Genomic DNA, 13,161 nt, shown 5'->3' with positions numbered 1-13,161 from the left:
GTGCACCTCCTAAAAACTAGAAACCTCAAAATGTATTGTTTACAACTCTTTTTCTAGGGTTCCTACCGGTTTCTTTCTCATGCCCACCACAATAGACCCGAGTAGAAAATGAACCAGCAAGATGTCTTGAATATGTTAAAGGGAGGACTGTGGAAAATTAGTGCGTTTTGGTGAACATTATCTGCGCCATCTTGCCTCTTCCCCTGATGCCACACTTTTGTCGTGCGCGCCCGCCATTTTAAGATGTCCCGATCAGAACAAACCCTTTTGCATGCCGCTGGCCCCTGACATAGCCCTTTGCCTTCACTAAGCCTGCACGCTGACCACCCCCTGCTTGCACCTGCCTTGAGTCATAAACCCCTCTTCGGCGCTGCTCTGCCCCCCGGCCCTCATCCTGTTCCCAGCGCGACACCTCCCTGCTTTCCTTTCATGATCTCCGGCCCTTAGATGCAAACCCCCTTTTTCCCCGTGTGCCCGTTTTGTCCTCCCCGTTCCCAAGCCGACACCCAGCTCTGCCGATACCATCCTTGCCCCTCCCCGTACAATAGAAAGCTTCCCCCATCAAAGAATCCCCGGGTTGATCAAAGCCCCCCCCCACCCCATGAGATCCGATCAGACTCCCCACATTCCGTGAATCGGCGGATTATCCAGCTGCGCGATGCTCATCACCTGTTGTGACTAGGGTGGGGACTTTAACTGTAAATGTGTGTGGGAACGGGCCCAAAGGGGAGTTCCGAGAATGTCTTTTCCGCACATCAAAGCTTTAAACATGTATGTGTAATCTGCAATAAAGTCATAAATGTGGATATAAGAGGCCAGGCCTCAGAAATACAGTTAGAGCACCTCAGAACGATACCTTCTGTCCGTTTCGTTGTGTTCTCCTCCGGAGAGAATAAAAAAACCTTGTTTCCTGCTTTCCAGTCTCCAGCGCCTGCCTCTTCATTGATTTAAATAACTAGAGGGTCACAGAGGCAATACCGCCGGGCAAATATCGATTGTCCCCGACCCGATTGAACTTTTTTTTACAACATGTTATACATCCTGAGATGTCACAGCAGACACTGTGTGACAGGCTGTACATATGTTGTTGTGCAACTGAGTCCTTGGTAATGTATTGTGTGTGTAGCATCACTTAGCAATTGCCTGCAATGGTGTTCGATGCATGTGAGTTTTCAGAAGACGCGTCGTCCAGCTAGGGACCAATCCGTGTGCACGCCTATGCTATTGCCTGCAATGGTGTCCAATCGGTGTGACTTTCCAGAAGACACGATGTTCACCTAGGAACCATTCTGTGCGCATGCCTATGCTCTTGCCTGCAATGGTGTCGGATAGGTGTGAGTTTCTAGAAGACGTGTCATCTACCTAAGGACCAATCCGTGCCCATGCCTATTCCATTGCCTCCAATGGTGTCCGATAGGTGTGAGTTTCCAGAAGACGCATCGTACACTGACTGAGCGAGACGTGCGCGTGCATTGGCTATTGGATGTAATGGAGACGGAGGTGGATTGGATCGTTGCACGAATAGTGTCCTAATAAAAGTCAGTTGCCTGCCTACAACAATGTATCAACACCAATTGGGTGATGTAGTAGAATTTTTGAACGATGCAGTAGGCGTGTACGGAAAATACAATTCAATTGATTGGCCATTTTCATAACATGCAAACGTGTCTGACCTATCACATGGGTCGCCTGGGACAGATTCAGCTCTGCAGCACAGACATAAGACTGTCTGCACCAATTGCTACAGCATTACATCTCTGCTAACACTGCGCTGTCTCTGCATCCTCTGGTTCAAAGAATGGCACATACTGTGGAGAGAGCCCCAGCCTTCAGCGAAGATGAGAACAAGGCCCTGCTGGACAGCCCCCTTCCACAGTACAGTCCACTGTCTGCCTAATTGTGCATGGAGTATGACTAGTGATAGAGTGCGCGAGGTCACCCAGCCAATAATTTCGCCGTTTCCGGCTTCGGGCCCATATACTTTCAATTCACAATATACATTGACCGGGCGACTTCACGGGCTGCTACCAATTTGTGTGAATTCCCTACTGTTATTACTCAGTGTACCCGACTTACCATCCACCGACACGGGTACCTATGACCACAACGGATCAGGGAGCTAGCTGTAAAAGGAAAGGCAGCAAAATATACCAACTCAAAATGACATTCAAATACTGTTGTAAAATGACCACGGACAACTGGAAGGTTTAAAATGTTTATCTAAAGTTCGTTTTCTTCTAACATAAGATTTACAAGAATAAGGCAATCAATAACCAAGATAACGAAAAGTACATAACTATAGAGGAACAAAGTCAGGGTAATCATTTAAATGCTAATATGAGATGCAAAGGGAAATACTATGCATTTAGGGCAAAAATTCTTTAGACAATTTAAGCAAGGCCGTTCTAGACCATATCAGGAAATGACAAACCGCAATGCAAAATATGATTTCTAAAAGGTAGGGTAACATGGGAACATATTAAGAAAAATTATGCAATTGACTTTACGTTTCAATAGTTGCGGAAAGCATGGAAAATAACATATGCAAAGGTGTCTCTTTATTGAAGCAAAAGTCAGAAAATTAGAAAGGTGCGAGTTTAAAGAGTTTAGAGCGATATTTACCTAGACTGGTGTGGAAACCAAACCCTGGCCAAGGGTCAGTTAAGGACAGGAAACCCTCAAGGAAGGATACCCCTCAAAGGACAGCAGGTGCAGAATGGACACCCAGGACAGGACAGGATACCCTCGGATTAGGAATCAGGATAGGACCCTCAGGACAGGACAGCAAACCCTCAGGACAGGACCGCTCAGGACAGGACCGCACCCGCAGTTTGGAAGCAACGCCTGCGCTCCACCCTCGCTGCAGCTATCGATCAAGACCCCGATTGGGTCAGCGAACTCCCAGCAAAGTGCTCCGCCAGCACTTTAAGGTTCAGTAAAACCTTAGTCTATGGTCAAATTCGGACAGAGTGCTCCGCAGCGCTCTGTATCTTCAGTCACCTATTGAGTACGATGGGTCAGTGACAGGTCAGCTAAACCAGACAAGTCGGACAATTCCCTAGGTGAACCCAGGGTAGATATACAGTTTGGGGTTGGTGTACCAACCCCCCAATGTTGCAAAGTGTCAGAATCCCTCAATTTGGATTGGTCCTAAGATAGGATTTGGGTAACACACCAATCATAACACACTATTTGGATACCTAATTTACATCTCTGGGTACCGCCTAGCGAGATTGGGGTTCCCATGAGAAACTGCGCAGAATACAGGCAAAGAATACATTTTTGCAACATAATGGAACAATATAGTGATGCCGCGGGGCGAAGGTGCTGTTCCCAGGCTTGCTTCTGGTATCAACCTTCTTTGGCAGCCATTCAAATGCCAAGATGACTTTTGTCGAGTCTGCGCACAAGTACCCTCCAAGATGGCTTTCGGCTCAGTCAGACCCCCATTCCCCGCGGTACATGAAAAGTAAGCGAGAACAAATTAATACATAGAAATAACAGTATGAAAACACAGCATTGGTCTTGTACTTTCAACTTATCACTAAGAATTATACTTATGCAGTCTAAATGTTAGCTACATATATACGAACACGTGAGCAGTGGCACGAGCAGTACCACGTTACTGGCAAAGCTATGTATTACGCATGCGCATAAATTTCCCTCCAAACCTGCAGACACGTCAGGACACGTGAGTGTGGCTGACGCATGCGCAGTAACTAAATACAAGCAGCGGCCATATTTTAAGGACACGGGTTAAGTGCATTAGAAATACACATAGGCAAGCTTCATAGACCTTGTTTAAACACAATATAAACGTTAGTAAGACGTACAAATTATTACTTTGTTACACATAAACGAGGTTCTTGACTGAAGCACGTCGCGATGCGAAGCGTTGCTTCATCAATCCCCTCTTTGATGATATTTACTATCATCACAAAATTTAATGGAACCAGATGCCAACTTTCTTTCACACTTTATACAACTCTATCTCTTCCAGCAATCGCTCCAGCTTCTCTCTTTCAGTTTTGGTAAGGTGAGAATTCTTCACCCTTTTATAAATCTGATTATTCATTTCCTCTAATTCGAGCTCATCCACACTTCGTTTCACTCCTCTGGCATTCACTTGATGCTTTCTGGTGTGCTTACGACATTTGCAACAGACAAATATGAAAAATAGGATAAGACCTATAATTCCAATTGGCATCAGTACCTTGAACAATAAGCCTTTACCTACGCTAGCAAGCCAATGACCTACATTTGAGAGACCATCTACCAGTCTCTTCCAGGCACTATCAACCTCGAGTGGTTTGAGTTCCTTTTCCAAATTAGTAATGTTTTTCACTTATCTTTTAGGCTGCACACTTTTGTCCGGAATATAAGTGCAACAATGTTGCGCCTTCAACATCCGGCAGACTCCGCCCTCTTTCGCTAATAAGGTGTCAAGAGCAAGTCTGTTCTGCAAAACCATTGATCTGATCGCAACCATTTCGGTATTGACCAGCAGAAATCCATGAGCTGTATCAGTAGACAACACATCCACTATAGTGGACAATTTGCAAATTCTGTGAGTGTTCAGAACCACTCCCACTCCAGGTAACAGTGCACTGAAAATACTACCCATAATTTCATCTACACTTTCTCTTTTACTACGCACTAAGCCATTAGTATTTTCATTGCTTCCAGCAACTCCATTCACATGGTATATTTTCGGGAAGACAATGCCAAAATAGCAGCTTCCATACCAGTGATCCGGCAATTTGAAATAAGCCTTGTCCCCACAAATATAATAAATTCCAGGAAACACAGGCTCTGACCCATTTTTGAAACCCCAACCTCCAATTACCTTGTAATTATGTTCGCATTCACTGGAACCAATGAAACTGTTATTATAATAGCTAGTCTTCTCGCGGTGAAGACATAGCTTGCCTTTCTTTTCAAAATACAGCAACAGAGCAGGACCCGCCCCACCAGTTGAGGTGCCTTCCATGTTCTCTGCCCACCTTGGTCTTTTCTGACTTTCGTCATTTGCCTTCTTTTGTATTTTAATTCTCCTTTTCTCTGCCATGTTCAGGAACATCTTTTCCTTCTCACGCAAAGAACAAGTCAAGTTATCTCTGTGTGCGTCACCTATGTCGATATTACCTATAGTCAGAAAGTATTCGCCCATATAGCGAGTAACGTCACTTTTGGTATGTACAGGATTCAAGTTCCCACGTATAGGAAGTTCAGAAAAGATCACGTCATTGTTAGAGTAATAGTACTGTAACGGTCCTCTTTTGTAAAATAAACTAGCTAAAATGCTACAGGAGATTCCATATGTCAAGGGCAGGTGATGGTATGTCACGCCTTCAGCTACAGAGGTAGGTAGCTTCATGCAGACATAGCAATCTTCAATTTCCATAGTCTCTACATAGTGTATTAACAAGTTTGCGAAAACATTTAAGTGTGTCTTGTTCTTAACTCCGTGATAATGTAGTCCTCCTTCATCTGATGCTTCTAAGTCTTGTTTTGTTTGTCTCAGTGCTCTCTCATGTCTTGCTACACTCTGTGTTGTCAGCTCCTCACTGTCAGTATTTACAATTTCAGTAGGGACAATATTAGTATTTTTGCTCACAGCAAAGGGAATAAAAATTGTTAGTCCTATCCAAACTAATATCAGGACAACTATACTACATACACATACCTTGCAGCAAGTTTTACAACAGCTGCGACTAGGTCTACCACTCACGCTTGAATCAGACATTTTGGCTTCAGAAGAAGTTTCTCGACCCCTCTTTGTGACTTTACACGAGTATCTTACTTTGTGCAAATTCACGGTGGCTCGTCTTCTTCTTCAGCAGAGTACTCAGGGACGGGCTCTCCGTCGCTTTCGTCAGTGATATCAAGATCTTCAAAATCTTCCAACACAAGTGTCCATTCAGGTGACTTGTACTTTTTGTTTTGTCTCTTTATTCGATCACTCCTTCGGTTGGAGATACCCTCTTGTTGTTTAGCTATGCGAGCACTTCTCCTTTCTTCTGCACGTTTTTCTTCTACCGTTTTATCCTTAGCCTCAATTTCTTGACAAATCCAGGGTCAATGTGCTTTCTTTTCTTAAGTCTTTTAGTTGGCACTTGGATTTCGTTTTCTTCTCTTGCCCTCTTATTTTCATTAGTTTGTGGCAATTCTGCTTCAGTTTCTTCTTCTTCTATCTGACTAATTCCAGGGCTAGCATCTATTTCTTCTGCCTTGTCACTAATCTGGCCTTGTTCAGGACAGTTTTGTGTTTGGGTTTCAAATGTCTCTGTTTCTGTTTCCTGAACACGTTCTTCTAATCCTATCTGATCCTGTTCAAGCACTTCGATCTCTGGACTTTCTTCTGCTCGAACTATCACGCTATGTCTAGTCTGTCCCTTCCCGACATCAGGAGTCAGTGGAGGAGTATCAAACACTTGCTCTGTATCCTTCACTTGTTTTGTCCCTGTCTGCTCTTCTCCTTCCTCAGTTTTGATGTGAATCTCAAGATCCTGAGGTTCTTCGCCTGTGCCTTTCTTTTCCTCTCTAGTCCACTCTCTACCTTCCCAAAGTCTCTCACTTGTTCGAATGGGGTCTTCAGTGAGATCAATCAATGGAATCCACTCCTCTGGCCATATGCTCGGCAGCTCGTCTTCAGCTACTTCTGGCTCAGCTTCTTGGACCCCTTCAGCAGGCTGGGCTCTTGGTAGTTCGTTATCAACTATTCTTGGGCCAACGTCTGCTGATTCTGCAGCTCGACTGGTACTGGGCTGTACGTCGTCAGCTACTTCCGGTCTGGCTCCTGCAGAGTCCTCTGCTGGACGCCCTTCTGCTTCAGGCTCCTCGTCTGGTAATACCTTCTGGGTGTGGGTGGTGTGTATCCAGCGTGGAACCCCTGCATACTTTACTGCTGTGGTAGTTACCAGGATCACCTGACGTTTCTCTCCCCACCTTGGCTCCAGGCAGCTCTTCCGAGTATGCTTCTTTATCTTGACCCAGTCCCCCGGGACCAGTTTGTGGAGAGGAGTCGTTGGATTGAGGATGGCGTCTTCTCCGATCTGGCGAGAGATAGAACGCACTTGGTCACCCAATCTCTTGCAGTATTCAAGCACCAAATCATCAGTAATACTCAACAGTTTGCTTCCTGGCACCCATGCTTGTCTCATCACTCTTCCCATAATGATTTCATGGGGACTTAGGCCTGTCTTGCGGTCTGGAACACTTCTGAGTCCCATCAGGACCAAGGGCAGGGCCTTCACCCAGGTCATGCCAGATGCATCACACAGTTTTGCTAGTCTGTTTTTGATAGTTCCATTTATTTGTTCCACTATTCCAGAAGCTTCGGGACGGTATGCACAGTGAAGCTTTTGTGAAATTCCAAAGGCCTTACAGAGTTCGGCGATCACCTCATTCTGAAAATGTGAGCCTTGATCTGATTCAATAGTGACTGGAACCCCAAACCTAGGTATTAGTTCTTTCAGTAAACACTTAGCTACTGTTTTTGCGTCATTTTGGGGAGTAGGGAAAGCTTCCACCCACTTTGAAAATAAACAGACCATGACAAGGACATATCGCTTCCCTTCACAACGGGGCATGGTGATGAAATCAACCTGTATTCTCACAAAGGGACCCCCGGACCTCCCAATTTTTCCCAGTTCCACCACAGTTTTCTTGCCTGGGTTCATCTTTTGACATGATAGGCACCTCTGGCAGAGGGACTCTGCTACTTTCCTGAACTTTTTACTGTACCAAGTCTGTTGGAACACTAGAATCATGGCGTCCCTACCAATGTGTGATCCTTCATGTATCAATCTCGCCATTGTGCTAAGTAAGTGTCTAGGTAACACAGGCATACCAGTTGGGCCCAAAATGACACCATCCACACGCATTGGTCGACACCCATCTTCCTTCCACTTCTCTCTCTCTTGCCAAGGTGCCGCCTGCTGCCACTCTTTCACTTCATCCCATGTAGGCACTTCTTCAAACACTTGAAGTTGGCAGCTGGTTCCTGGCCCCCCTCGTTTTGGATTTATGATATACCGATCTCTGGCGCACCATTGGGCCACTCGATCAGCAAAATCATTTCCCAGTGATACAGTGTCAATGCCCTTCTTATGAGCAACACATTTTACCACTGCCAGTTCCTTTGGTAACTGGATTGCCTCTAGAAGGTCTTGAACAACTTTTCCATTTCGAATAGGGGTACCTGATGAAGTCAGGAACTCCCTCTGTAGCCATAATTGGCCAAAGTCATGCACAACTGCATAACAGTACTGACTGTCAGTATACACTGTTATGCGTATGTTTTTCCCAATTTTGCAAGCTTTTATCATAGCGATCAATTCGGCTACTTGTGCAGACTTTATGTTATATAAATAACCTGCTTCTTCAATTTTGTCTAAGGAGACTACCGCATAGGCAGCACTCAGGCCTCCTTGTTCATGCCTTAGACATGAACCATCCACAAATAATTCCTTGTCATGCACAGGCAATGGTGTTTCTTTAATGTCTGGGCGTGGCTTGGTGTTGAATTCTGTTAAGTCAATGCAATCATGCTCATCTTCCACCCCCCCTTCCATATCCATTGGGTCGGGGAGCAAAGTGGCGGGGTTCAGAATACTGCACCTAACAATGTTTACATTTGCAGCACCCACAAGAATCCTCTCGTATTTAGTCAGCCGACTAGGGGTGAGATACTGAGTCTTCGTCCTGGTGAGTAAAATTACCACTCCATGCGGAACATACACAGTTACAGGATGTCCCATGACAATGGACTCACTCTGCTCCAAACTTGCGCAGGTAGCAGCTACTGCTTTCAGACAACCTGGTAAACCAGCAGCCACTGGATCCAGGGTGGCAGAAAAATATGCCACAGGCCTTCTCGTTGTGCCATGATCTTGTGTCAGAACTGACAACGCGCAATTATCGCGAGTGTCACAGAATAGGGCAAATTCCTTGGAATAGTCTGGCATTCCCAATGCAGGGGCTGTACACAGACAATCTCGCAGCTTGGTGAAGGCTGTTAAGCTTTCATCATCCCATTCTACAATATCTGGTGTTCCTCTCTTGGTCATTTTTATCAAAGGCCTAGCCAGGACTGCAAATCCCAGAATCCACTGCCTGCAGTATCCTATCACTCCCAGGAACATTCTGATCTCTTTCTGAGTACGGGGTAACTGCATCTTTTGAATTATTCTCACTCTTTCTGATGTTACTTTCCTGACACCTTTCTCTATCTGGTGCCCCAGATATTTCACTGATTTTGCACAGAACTGTAATTTGTCAGGGGTCACTTTATGTCCCTTCTCGCTCAGGTGATTCAGTAGGGCAATGGTGTCAATCACGCAATCCCTATGACTTTTAGACGCCACCAAGAGGTCGTCTATGTATTGCACTAGGACAGAGTTCCCAGGTAAGACCAAAGTTTCCAAACATTTTTTCAAGATCTTGTGGTAAATAAATAATTAATTACCGGTACTATTTTTCAGGATACTCATACAAATAGATAGCTCAATAAATAAGAGTCAAGATACGAGGTAGCTAGAGTTGACAGGCTTTAATTAAGCATAAAGGACTGGAACAGGACAGCCTGTACGGGGATGGGATGGCAGCTGCCTGGGGCAGGGACAAAGGAATGGTAACTTTTAATAACAGTGCACAAGTATATATAGTTAAAACATTTACATGGCATTCAATACAATAGGCGTAGCAGTAGGCGGAGTTTGTAGCAGTCGCGAAAGATAAGGCATAAAGTGGGTGTAACAAGAGGTGTGTACAAGGCGGATACATAGACATGTGATGCAAACGTAACAGAATATGTCATAAAAGGGGCGGAAACATGGAGGGGGCTACCTAAGCAGCTGGGACCTTTAACCTAGTGGTGCGCGCAAACTGGCAATGACGTGTTACTAGGGAGAACTGGGGGGCTATGACTTCTGCGCTAGAAGAGGAGACTAAAGTCTGGAGTGTCAGAGCGACATGTACCTAAGCATATCTAGTATCTAGTGTTTAGAGAACATGTTGATAGAAACTAAAAGTTATCAGGGCAAAGGCTAACAGACACTAAGACTGGGGCATGCATTATTCTACATGTAGTGTGTGTGCGAGGAATATTCTATGAATATTAATACAGTATTTCTCTTACATGGAGACATAAAGGCTATTCCATGATGGAAACTATTGATGCGATTCAGTAGCTTAGGAATGCAGAGAAGGAGGGCTGGACTGATAACTAGAATCATAACATACTCTGGGCAGACTGAGAGGCAGAGCCAGGCCGAGCCGGGCACTGCGAGGCATGAAAGTAAGCTAAGGGTCAGGGATACAGGTGGGGGCTGTATCGCTCCTCGGAGAGGGTTCAGAAAACAGGAGCTGAATCTGAGTCCGGGCCCTTTTGAGGCCTAGAAACTGGGACAATTCAATGAATTAACGTGCACACTGTAAAACGTGGCAACGTAGCTTTACATAGGCCTGATATTCGTTGTATTCACGAAGACTGGAAACTGGCATACTAGAGATGGACACAACTATAATTGCGTCTTTAATCGATCAGAAAGGGAATACATGTATATCGATCATGCACATATGGCATAACATGGGGAACACGTAGGCACATATAACATGGCAAAATGTACTTTTCCACAATCTGATTAAAGATAGAGGGGCTCTCTGTGTACCCTTGAGGGACCCGATTCCAGACATACACGTGACCATTGAAGGCAAATGAGAAAAGAAATTTGCTATCTGGATGCAAAGGAATGGAAAAGAACGCATGACATAGGTCTATCACAGTGAACCACTCAGCATCCCAGGGAATCTGATACAGAATCACGGCTGGGTTCGGGACAATAGGGCAGCAGGGGACCACTATCTTGTTGACTTTTCGTAGGTCCTGCACTACTCTGTACTTGCCACTAGGCTTCTTAATGCCCATAATCGGTGAGTTACATGGGCTACTCGTTACTTCCTGTATGATGTTTCCTTCTAGCAATTTCTGTATTTCCAGAGTGACACCTTCTCTCACTTCTGCATTCATCCTGTAGGGTTTAGTATTGGGGTATACTGCATTGTCCTTGATTGCTATCTGTATAGGGTCCACGTTTTTCATTAACCCTACATCTTTCCCAGTAAAGTCCCATACCTCTGGCTTCACTGCTTCTTGGAGTTCTTTGGGCAAATCCTGCATGGTCATTTGTTTAATGTCTGAGTCAGGCCTAATTAACATTAATTTATAAATGCCGTCTTCATCTGGGGTCTGAATTTCAACACCCTTTGGTGTGCAAAAGATGGTACAGTTCATTTTGCACAGCAAATCACGTCCCAGTAAGTTCACTGGACTGGTGTCGCAAACGACAAATCTATGCATTTCCTTAAAGTTTCCAATTGAGATCTCCATGGGCTTGGTAACAGGAGTACTAATCAATTGATTAGATACACCCACTACTTGGATGGCTTCTCCCGAGAGGGGTAGGTTTGGAACGTCCACTGTTCTCACAGTAGAACGGGTAGCGCCAGTGTCCAACAGAAAAGTGACATCATTTCCGTCAACCTTTCCTTCAATGTATGGTCCGGACTGGTCTACCGGCAAGGAGGTGCCAAGTACGCACTCCTCGTCCTCCCCTCTCAGGCCCCGTCAGTATTGGTCATCACAAAGGAAGGTATCATTTAACAAATACTGCGAAGTTGCTGCATTTCTGTTCTCATTGCTTTCCCAGACTTCTATCTCATCACCCTCTGTCGCTTTTCCCCTTTGTACTTGCTTTGGAGCTCGGGGCACCTGAACCGTTTTTACCTGTGGTGGAGTCTTTCTTGGTCTTTCTTTCTGCGTCTGTGGAGTTAAATCAGGTGTTTTGGGGTTATCATCTGGCAAATAAGGACACTCGTTTCGCCAGTGTCCAATTTCGCCGCACTGATGACAGGGAAATTTCTTCATAGCCTCTTCCCTGCTCATTTTGGGCCGGGGCTTACCTCCTCCCCCACCCCCAGGACCTTGGTTCTGAGTGTTTTTGACCATATTACTCAACTGTTTTTCCTGCTGTTCTGCGAGCTTCACTTGAGCCCACATAACCTTCTCCTTAAGGGCCTTTTTCGTTTCTGCCATTTCGTCCTCACAGTACTTTGCGTACCGCAGGACCTCGTCTATCTTTTTGGACTGCCAACAAATTTTGTTATCCTTTATCCACTGACAAATTTCAGGCCTTAAACCGTTTACAAACCTGTAAATGAAATGCGTCATATCCTTCATCTCGATGTTATCTATACCACTGTATGTTTTAAACACCTGCAACAGCCTTTCATAATAGGAGTGCACTGTCTCGTCTCTTTCCTGCGTTGTTCTATCTATCCTGGTCCAATCAGTTTCCTTTGCTGGCACCTTATTTTTCAAATGCTGAATTACTTGATCATATTTTTTCATCACTTCAATAGACGGTTCCCCTGTGTTAGAGTCTCTCGGGTACTCCTCACTAGGCCAGGCTATGGCTATTTTACACTCGGTCCATAGATCGACCGGGACCACAATGTCGAAAAACCCATCCAGGTCTTTCCACAGGCATTTTTGCACCTTTACGAACCTTTCCACCTGCCGGTACCAGTCAACTGGTTTTTCACGTAATTTCGGGAAATCGTTAGTAAAGGACACAATATCCTGTCTGGACCATGGAACATGCACATACCTCCCACCTGGTACTTCACGCATGGGACATAACGTTTCGGGCTTGTCTACTTCTCTCAAAGGGAACTCAGGGGTCGCTTGCCTGGATCGAGCCTCATCTTTCTTTCAAGCCCACCTTGTTTTCCACCTTTCTACGTCTCCCCATTTTTGCAAAATTGCGAGCAACTCTTTAATCTGCAACTTTTTCCCTGACACATTCAAGTTCTCTACATCTTTGTCTGAGAATTCAGCTCGGTATGGTTTCTGCAAGGGCTTGGATCTTGAAATATCTACCCCCATACTAGCTGCAGTGTCTGTCACTTTTTCGTGGAGCACTCTGGTACTTCTGGTAAGGCTTTTACACATAAACAGCAACTCTTCTTCAGAGTAGGTATTTAATCTGTCTAATCCCACATTTCCTGCCATTAATTCCTCTATTTCTACTCTCAGTTTGTAGAGGTCCAAAGGTTTCGTTTGCGGAGTCTGTTTTTCTAATTCACGACTCCAATTTT

This window comes from Lissotriton helveticus, chromosome 7 (assembly GCF_964261635.1).
Source record: "Lissotriton helveticus chromosome 7, aLisHel1.1, whole genome shotgun sequence".
Lineage (NCBI taxonomy): Eukaryota > Metazoa > Chordata > Amphibia > Caudata > Salamandridae > Lissotriton > Lissotriton helveticus.
This window is presented reverse-complemented; position numbering follows the sequence as displayed.